Consider the following 10,784-nt stretch of genomic DNA (forward strand, 5'->3'; position numbering starts at 1 on the left):
AACTGAATTACAAAGCCCTCAATATAGCCACAAAGTGGATACAAACCAGAAAAAAAGAAATTGAGCACCTTGTTAATTCAAGCAACAATGATGAAAACCCTAACTGCATGTGGGCCAGACACAAAAGAGCCAGAACAAAAAGGTGTATTTTGTTTTTATTGTTGTTGGTAGGTGTGTCATCCAGTCATCTTCAACCCATAACGACCCTAGCTGCAAGAGAACAAAACAGCAGCCAGTTCTGCACCACATCACAATTGTTTCTATTCCTGAGCCCGCTGTTGTAGCCACTGTGTAGCCTCAGTCATCTCATTGAGGGCCTTCCTCCTTGTCCCTGTCTACTTTACTGAGCAAAATTAAAAAACACTTATTGTAACCCATAAAGACATAAAAATCTATGAAGTTATAGTGTTATACTTTTTTAAATGAATAAATCATATAAAAAGAATAAATGGATCTTTTAAACCAAACAAATAAATGCACACTGAAGCAAGTGAAAATTCATCATTAGAACGCTCACTGCCATTGAGTCATTTTTATCTCATAATGATCCTATAGAACAGGGTAGACTTTCTCCTGTGAGTTTCCAAGACTAAAACACCTCCTCCTTTCCCATGGATTGGCTGGTGGTTTCCTACTGCTGACCTTTCAGTTAGCAGCCCCGTGTATAACCATTACCCTACCAGTGCTCCCTACCTTCTTTAGAAGTGCACAGTTGCTATACTTGACTGGCAGGGGAGACACCATGATCAGGAAGGTGATTTTCCCAGGGCGAGGCTCATCCATTGCATTGCAGGTGTGCTGACCCCTGCGATTTCCCCAAATGCGGGAAACTCGACTGCATAATTTGTGGTAGTGGGGGACTGCATTCACACTCTCCCTTGTAAAAAAAAAACAAAACTACACAGTTGCTATCTCTATTAAGTTATGTATCTTGGATTTCATATACAGAACACATAAAATGATAAAACAACCCAGTAGTAATGACAGAGTGAAGAAGAGAAAAACTTCAACTAAAAAAACAAAGCAGAAAATATTAAAAACTAAAACAAATAAACATCAATGGATACTACCAAAAGGGTTCCTAAATTTAAGATGCAAGTTATTTACATCATCTTATACTACCTGTCTAAAGAAAACTATTGATAACAAATGGCAAAATTGTAACCTTGACCAGACTTAACCTTGACCGATTAGTCAGTGTTGATATCATCATGAGGCACATCAACATCAGCTGCCCACTCATGAGAGCTATTCTACTGAAATACATACAGCTTCAATTTATCATGCTGACACATCAAAGAAGTACACGTTTTAAAAAATTCCACAAAATAAACAAAATGCTTCAGGAGTATAAATGCCATACAATATCTGAGAAAATAAAGGATTCACTCAGATAGGAATAGGCTTTAGGGTTATCATGAATAAATGGAATGCGAGATTTTGTAAAAATCGGTAGAATTTCATGAAAACTGTTTTTGATATTTTCCAAAAGTTAATATCATTATGTTAGTGATTATGTAATGGCTATGCAAGTAGTTAACTTTAGGATAAGCTGAGTGAACAACATTCAGTAACTGAACACATATTTTAGCATCCATTTCATAAGTCCAAAATGATTTTAAAATAATTAAATACACAAGAGAATATGAGATGTATCTATAGATGTGTAAACTTTGGTATACTTGCATTAGGAAGTATTAACTACAAAATAGAGAGATGAAGCTGGACAGCTAAGTAGAGACAAGATTGTATAAAACTACATTACCACAGAATAAATATGAAAGATTCATATTTTAGAATGTGTACACTTACTCTATTTTAGAGAATAACTGTAGAAGAGATCATAATGTGACAGAGGTCAAGTTAGGAAGTAAGTTGATAAAGGAAAACCATCATGATACTGTGAAAATGAGTATGATATAACTTTAACAGTTTTATTGATATGCACATACCAACATTTCAACAGTTTAATCACATTAAAAAGTTGTAATAATTTTAGGAGACTTCTTTGTACTTACTGTTGGTAGCCACCATTTCCCACTAACAACCTCGGCCACATCCCTAGGAAACTATGAATCCAGTTACAATCTCTATTATGTTATGTATCTTGGATTTCATATACAGAAACACATAAAAAGATAAAACAACCCAACAGCAATGACAGAATGAAACAGAGGAAAACTTCAACCAAAAAATAAAGCAGAAAATATTAAAAACTAAAACAAGTGTACATTAGATCTAATGGGAGTTGAAGTGACATTTTAAACCAACTACATATGCAGCAATCCACACTATGGTGCCCTCTGTCTGATAACAAGGCTATTCTGAACCTTGGTCCTTAAGTCTGAGGGTGTTCCCTGTAGGCTTAATCCACACGGAGACTCAGCAAATGGATTTGGGACTTCACTGTCATATGGAGCCTTCTGCAAACTGAGTGGTTACAATTTGGGCTGTAACCCTGTTTCCCCCACTGGATTTTGATTTTATTATTTACCATACCGGATTCACAAAAGCTGTTGTGCTTCTTCCATGTGGACTTGATTGATGCTTCACTTAGATGATTACTAGATTTCAGGGAAGCCTTTAAAACCCCAGATACTACACTTTCTGAAAGCCATGAACCATCTTTTTCTTTCATTACACTTTGTATACCATCCATTCCTGCACTAATCTCTTAATGAGGGCAAATATGGAGCAAGGCCAAATCATAAAACTAATGGTTCTTAGATTAATGATACAATTAGGTGCAAGCTCAAAATCCATTCATATATCTTTGGTTTATATATATTCCAGGTTCACTTTAGATACACAATTATTACTTTATTGGAGAACATTGTAAACCACTCCCTTGGGGCATACGATAACACTATTGATTTAGCCAATGGTATAGAATTTAAAACACTGTTGAGAAAACAAAAAAACGTACATTAATAGGACAGCGTTTTGACCAAAACATATAAATTTTTGATTTGTACAGGTTAACAGTTTAGGTTACTGGAGACTATTTACACAAACAAGGCTAGATTTAGGACAAAAATTGCAATAATGCTCCCCACCCCTGCACAACCCAGAATCCTATGAGTTATCTACAGCTGGACCACTATGCCATGCAAAACCACAGTCTTCAGCAACTACCATGAAAAATCAAGAGACCAAAAGTCGACAACTGAAGATTACCCAAACTCAATGGAAGCCCTTGAACTGTCAGAAAGGAAATACAGGAAAATGATGTTTAGTGCCACATAAGAGATTAGTAGCTCAATCATTAAAAAAAAAAAAAAAAGAATAAATTAAGATACCAAAAACCTCACACCCAGTGGAAACTCAGATACTAAGTTTTGAGTTAGCAGAAATAAAAAACACAGTACAAAATCTAAGCAATACTAGAATGGAAGAGAAGGAAAATCGAATCAGTAAACACAAAGACAACCAAGCAGACTTCAGTAAGCGACAGAAAAAATCAAGCAAAAAACTGTAGAATCTGAAGAAAGCCTGAGATGATGTGGGACATCATGAAAAGAAAAAATATTAGACTTGTTGGCATACCTAAGCAGGAAGAAGCAAACAAGTCTGCAGATTAAACAGTAAGGGATTTCATGGAAGAACATTTCTTCAATATATCAAAGGAGGACAAAATAACCATCCAGGAAACAGAAAGAACACCAACTAGATTAACACCCCCCAAAACAAACAAACCAAAACACAACAAGACATACATTAGTCAAATTATCCAGCTCCAAGCAAAAGAGAGAATCCTGAGAGCAGCTGGAGAGAGAGAAAAAAGCAGTCACATGCAAAGGTAAACAGGTAAGAATAAGCTCAGACTTCGCAGAAACTGTTCAGGAAAGAAGAAATGGGAGCAACATAGTCTGATACTTGAAAAACAAAAATTGCCATCCATGAATTCTATATCCAGCAAAGCTATCCATCAAATTTGAGGGGGAAAAATGTATTCTCAAGTAAAGAAATATAGTGAAAATTTGTAATAACAAAATAAGCATTACAAAATTTATGATTTAGTTCTTTATGGTCAGAAAACCAACATCTTCAGTGCTTAAGCATGAGACTACCATAGGGTGTAACACCACACAGAAATCAACACACTTAAAATAGTACGCAAAACATACAAACCTAGCTGGGAATGAAGACATGAATAAACTCCCCCAACAAACACACACACACACACACACACACACATGGAGGAAGGAAGGAAAGTATCAAGCACAAATAATATAAAATGGCAGAGACGAATCCACATTTAATATTGATAACATTAAATGTCAGTGTACTAAGCATACCAATCAAAAGATAAAAACCAACAGACTGGATAAGGAAACAAGGCCTATCAATCTGCTGCCTTCAAGAGACACATCTTAAATTCACAGATAAAAAATTGACTTTGAATCAAAGGATAATGAAAACTTTACCAAGCTAATGGTATTAAAATAAATGCAGGGTGACATTCTTAATCTCCAATAAAATAGACTTCAAAGTACATGACATAATGAAAGACATGGATGGACATTAAATAATGCTCGAGAGATCAATAGACCAAGAACACATAAACATAATAAACATGCAAGAAAAGATTCTCAATATTGAAGATAAGAAAAGAGAAATTACCAGATCCACAATAATAGTATGGGACTTCAATACACCAGTTGCAAGGAAAGATAGATCAGCTGGTAAGATACTCAATAAAGAAACTGAAGTGCTGGACAACACAACTTTACCTCCTAGATAGTTACAGAGCTCTCCAAACAAAACAAAACACACACTCTTCTCCAATGCACATGGCTCATAATCTAAAATAGACCACATACTGGCCATAAAGCAAGCAGGAGAAAATTCAAACACATAGAGATCATTGAAACCATCTTTTGTGACAATAAAACTGGAAGTCAACAATAGAATGCATTAAAAAAAGAAAGAAAAACACTTGAAGACTCAACAGGACACTAATAAAAAATAATTGTGTATTAATCCACATAAGAGATGAAATTATAAAGTTCCTAGAAACAAATGAGAATGAGAACACACATATGAAAACATAGCAAAAGCAATTATCACAGGTCAATTTATAGAAATTAATGCACACATGAAAAAAGAATCATGTTCAACTCATTAACAAAACACTTCCAACAACTAGAACAGAGTCAACTATGTAAACTCTCCAACAGCAAATGAAATGAAATTATAAGAATTAGAGGAGAGCTAAATGAACTGGAAAACAGAGAAACAATGGAAAAGATCAACAAAGCCAATATTAGGTTCTTTGAAATTATCAACAAAATCGACAAACTGTGTAAAGTTAATAAAGGAAAAGAAAAAGCAGATGGCAGTATCTAGAATGAGGGATGCAACAGGTGGTGTTACAATAGGTCTAAATGAAATAAAAAGAGTAATAAGACAGCATTATGAAAAACTATTTCAAAAACTTTGACAATGTAGATGTCATGGAAAAATACTTCCTTCCAAAATTAATCCATATGGGCATTAAGAACTTGAACAGACCCATAGCAAAAGAAGAAATACACAACATCATCAAGAAACTCCCAACCCCAAACAGCCCAGGAGAATTCTACCAAGCATTCAGAGAAGAGTTGGCACCAATTCTACACAAACTATTCAAGAATACACAAAGGGAGAGCAAACTCCAAAATGCATCCTACTAAGTGAGCTCAACCCTGAAACCAAAACCAGGCAAAGAACCCACAAAGTTAGAAAACTACGTACCGATATCCCTCATGGACATAGATGCAAAAATCCTCAGCAATTGATGCTATCATATGTTTCTTATCCTTTTGCTTTTTAATGTAGTGGATTACATGAATTCCTTTTTAGTCTTTGAACTTTTTTATCATTTTATTAGGGTCTCATACAACTCATAATAATCCATACATATACATCAATTGTGTAAAGCACATTTGTACATTCGTTACCCTCATCATGCTCAAAACATTTGCTCTTCACTTAAGCCCCTGGCATCAGCTCTTCATTTTTACCCCTATCTCCCCACAACCCACTCCCTCATAAACCCTTGATAATTTATAAATTATTATTTTGTAATATCTTACACTGTCCAATGTCTCCCTTCACCCACTTCCCTGTTGTCCATCCCCAAAGGAGGGGATTATATGTAGATCCCTGTAATCGGTTCCCCCTTTAAAAATGTTGAACCATCGCTGCTATAAATCTCGTGTGGTCATGATGTATTATTATTTTGATATGTTGTTGGATTCTATTGCCCATGATTATGTTTGCAGATGTGGCATTTTTAGATCGAATCTTAAAAGACTTATTATTAAAAGCATGAATTGTAGATGGTGGAAAAATAGATATTTGGCATTGCTACCTGTTTTAGGTTAGGTTCTGTAGATAAGTAAGACCAATGAAACATATATGCATATATGAGAGTATAGAGAGATTTATCTCAAGGAAATTACACTGCTGTAAATTCTGGCTTGTTCCAAATCAGTGCATCAAATATCAAGCTGGTCATTTCTCTTAAATCAAATAATTGAAAGTTACATAACAGGATGCTGACTCATGGTATACTAAGGCTAATGACTCCCAGGATTGGTAGGTAATATGGCAGGATGCTGGAACTAGTTCAAAGATCTGAAGGTCATGATGATGAGCCAAATACAAGATTGAGATCAAGTATAACACAAGAGATTTTTGCTATAATATACCTTAACATTCTTGTGTGTGTTTACTAGACCATCTCCCCAGGGAAACTCTCCTTCCTAATTGATTGGCTGCTCATAGTGCATCTCATTATGTACATGACTACATTATATCAAATCTCATAACTGCCATACCTTTGAGAATTAAGACTCACATTAGATGACAATCAACCTTAAACATCATACAACCAGGTCTTAGCAAAATACAGAGACTGGCATTGCATAACATTCAGTAGTCAGTAACACAACAATTCTGATGATTTCTGACACAGAACCTGTACTTTTTGTGATATCAAGGGTAACATGGATTTAATAAAGGCTAATATACCAATTTCCTTTCAACACATACATTTCTAATCATATACTCATGTATAAGCTGAGTTTTTCAGCACAGTTTTTATACAGTTTTGTGGTAAACTTAGGTGCCCTGGCTGATATTTGGGTCAGCTTATACTCAAGTGTATATGGTATATATATTTCTTTCTGAGATTTATGGAAGGTTTTGGCCTGCATGTAGTGTTATCCTTAAATACTTAAAGAAAATAGCATTTTATAAATATTAAAAATAATATGTGCACTATATTGTGTTAACAATATTACCCAAGGTCATCCTTTTTTTTTGGGGGGGGAGTCTTTGAGAAAAATATTTTTAAAAATACTGATGGAAATGAGAGTAAGTTTCATTGCTTACTAATTTATGGTTCCTGCCCTAGGCATAACTGTTACCAGAAAATCATGTCAAAGAAGAGTTTAATGATCTGAGAAGTCATATTTAATTATGCCACAAATTATATCATTGGTACACTTTAGAAATTATGGTGACTACCCCCCCAAATTTTATGGTGTTCTATGTTTTCATGCCAAGTGTTTCTAGATGTTCTTTACCTATTGGCATCCTAAGTTCAGACACCCATGATTAATTTGTCAGCAACAGCAGCTGCTCAGATTGCACCCTTTTGCCAAGCTCTTAAGTAGTTTCACACTGATCTTCCTGAAAGCCAAATCTGATCATATCATCCTCTTATTTAAAGGCATCCTATTCTCTTTATAGACTTCAGAATAAAGCCAAAACTTTTACAAGACCCATTGAAAAGGCATTTCACTATTTGATTTCCTCTAACTCCTTGTCTCACATTCCTCCCTTCTCCAATTCCATTCTTCAGATGTGTTTAAGTACTTTTAGGCCACTGTATACACCATTCTAGTCCTGTTCTGAGACCAGAATCTATCCATCTTGTGTTTGTTTTATCTGTATCAACACTACCTTTGTTTTGGTACGTTCTATTTTTTGTTACAAATCTTTGCAGCCAATATTAAAAGTGATTCATTATAAGTCTTCCCCGATATGTCAAGACAAGGGTAATGTCTTTTCTTGACAGTTATTTGTTCTGTTACTGCATCAAGATTGGTGTTGAACATTTAAAAGATTTTAGATACATACTTCTTTAGTAAATGATGAAATAATAAAGAAAAAATTAATAAAGTAGCCTCTTCTTGATATGGCCCTGACTTTACCTCAGCCTTATCAAAATAGCACAGATTATCATTTTAATCCCCAATCCAGGCTGGATTAATCTTAATTTGGGTGCATGATTTATTTCACTCCAAGGACAAGTCATCAAACTTGTATCACATCAAATATTAGAGATGTATAGAATATTCCCCCTAACTCCTAACCACAATGTTGCTTTCTTTATGTCACTACTAAAAATTCTTAAAATCTGGAAATCTTAAATATCAAAAGATAAGACTAAAATCAGCTTCATTTTTTGCATTCTGAAAAAATGTCCATATTGTATATACCTAATCTACTATCAGTACATGACTTAAGAAATTGCTGTAATTTGAATATGGGGATAAGTGTTAATTTCTTTTCTCAGAAAGTTTTTATGTTTTTAAAATATATTGCGTTTCAGTGAAATGAATTCTGAGATGGAAAGTTGTATGCAACAAGTTTATTAGGAAGTATTTTAGGGGAAAATACTCTGAGAATAAGAACATTGGTCTTTTGCAGCAGGGGAAGAGGATAATATGCGATGCAGTTTCAATAGAGATTTCATATGGAGTTCTGGAGAGGGAATGTCTTTCATAAATCAGTATAGTTACTATTCAACCCAGGGGCTACCAACAAACGAGATTGATAAAATGAGTCACAAACCCTGTATTTATGTATAGCAACAGTGAAAGTGGTAACAACAGTTGTTATTTCAAGTCAATTTGGACATAGAAAGTAGTAGTGAGTAGCTAACAGTTCCATTGATAATCATGGAGGCACTATGATGGTGCAATATTTCAGTGCTTGCCTGCTAATTTGAAAGTTAGTGGTTCAAAGCCAACAAATTGCAGCTTTTTGGGAGAAAGACTGGAGATCAGCTTCCATGAAGATCATAGCAGAGGAAACCAAGTAGGGCAATTGTTCTCTGCCATGTGAAGTTACTCTGACCTGAGTCATATCACAACTCCTGTTATATCTGAGCCCATCGGTGGAGTGACTATGCCAATCCATCTTGTGAAGTGTGTTCCCTTTTGCTGCCATGATCACATATGTAATAAACAGAATCTATTAGTTTGCCTTTCCATATTTCATCTATTAGCCACATATCTCCACTAGTGATTCCACCAAATATTTTAAGAATAATATGTACAAATATAATCTTAGTGCATTTTCCTCAAATGTCCCCTTTATTTTAATCTTTATTAATATATGGGTTACATATTCAGTTGCTAACTTCAAGGTAAGCATTTCATACCCCAGCGCCCCACTCCTATCCCACCAAGGGAGAAAGATGATGCTATGTAATCCCGTAAAGATTGAAAGTCTCAGAAACCCAAAGGATCAGTTCTCCTCTGTCCTATAGGGCCAGTATGAATAGGAATTGACTTAATGATAGGGAGTTTTAAAATATTCTTACTAATATAAATATACAAACATGTCTACGGTTACACATATAAATGAGAAACCTCAGAGCCATCTTCAAATTCTTTAAGCTTCAAATCTAATTGAGAAAAGTATTTAGAATTTATATCTTCTTGAATATAAGCATCAATATTATCTACTGACTATTTCTCCTAAGGGATATGGAGCTAATCTTTTAGTAAGTCCCTTGACTTCTCTTCGTATTAAATTAACTTTTGCATTACTGGTAAGTATTAAATTCCAACACAAGTAAACACCACTTTCTTGTTTTATAAAAATATTTCCTGACTTCATACTGAATTTAGTTATTACTTAGCTCATTGTGAAAGACTGTTTAAAACCTGTCCCCCCCCACCCCAACTGACTTTGTCCTTATATCTCTGACAGATTCCCATATGCCATTCAATAAATCACACAAAGTAATTCTCTATTACTCCTCTGGCAACGTGTCTGCTCCATAAAGTTATACTCCAGTGGGGAAGTGAAATTAACTGGTATGGCTCTTCTATCTATAATCTTTGTAACTCCCATCATATGATTGGATTGGAGCTTGCAAATAGGATGTCTGCAGCTAACATGAGGGAATTGTCTAGAGTTGTATCATCCCACTAGATAGAAAATGAGTAATCTCAGAATCAGGAATAAGAATCTCAGTAATACATAGCAAAAAGGGTCAGTAGTGGGGCATGTCCAAGATCCATAGGCTCAGGCAGTAGGGATGATGAAACCATGGTGAACTTCTCAGTCCGCACAGCAAGCAAAACTGAGCTTCTTCAGTCAGGAAGCTGCTTTGCAGAGTGGAGTGCTAATTAGCATAAAGGGGCTTTTAAAAACTTGCTAAAATGGGACAGAATTAAAGAAACCCCTGGACTTTCAGTCCAAGGACCCGAGAAAGATGTGCATGCTAGCCTAGCTACAAATAAGTGCTTGGGATAAAAGGACAGAATCCTAAGAAACCACAATAATTGTATTAAGTATTGTCGATGGGTTTGGGGTGGGTATTGCAATGGATTGTAGAATCCAGTAGTGTTTCCATTTCTCTAATCTTTCCCTGAAGAATTCTGTGTTCTTCAATATATACCATCTCAAAGTAGCAATTTTGGAATCTTGAAGGAAATGAAATCATGTTCCTTTTTTTTTTTTTTGGCAGTTTAAAACCTTTATTAGATAACCATCCA

The 10,784-nt window shown here is 35.0% G+C and overlaps 1 non-coding gene across 1 annotated transcript; it reads left to right on the forward strand.

Moving 5' to 3' along the window:
* Positions 1-717: 717 nt before the first annotated feature.
* On the forward strand, positions 718-881 carry LOC115868100. Its single transcript, XR_004045411.1, has one exon. It is a non-coding gene; the product is annotated as a U1 spliceosomal RNA (small nuclear RNA).
* The last annotated feature ends 9,903 nt before the right edge of the window (positions 882-10,784 follow it).

The sequence above is a fragment of the Echinops telfairi genome, unplaced genomic scaffold (assembly GCF_000313985.2).
Source record: "Echinops telfairi isolate 266 unplaced genomic scaffold, ASM31398v2 ScPeMD7_6;HRSCAF=24_1, whole genome shotgun sequence".
NCBI classification, from domain to species: domain Eukaryota; kingdom Metazoa; phylum Chordata; class Mammalia; order Afrosoricida; family Tenrecidae; genus Echinops; species Echinops telfairi.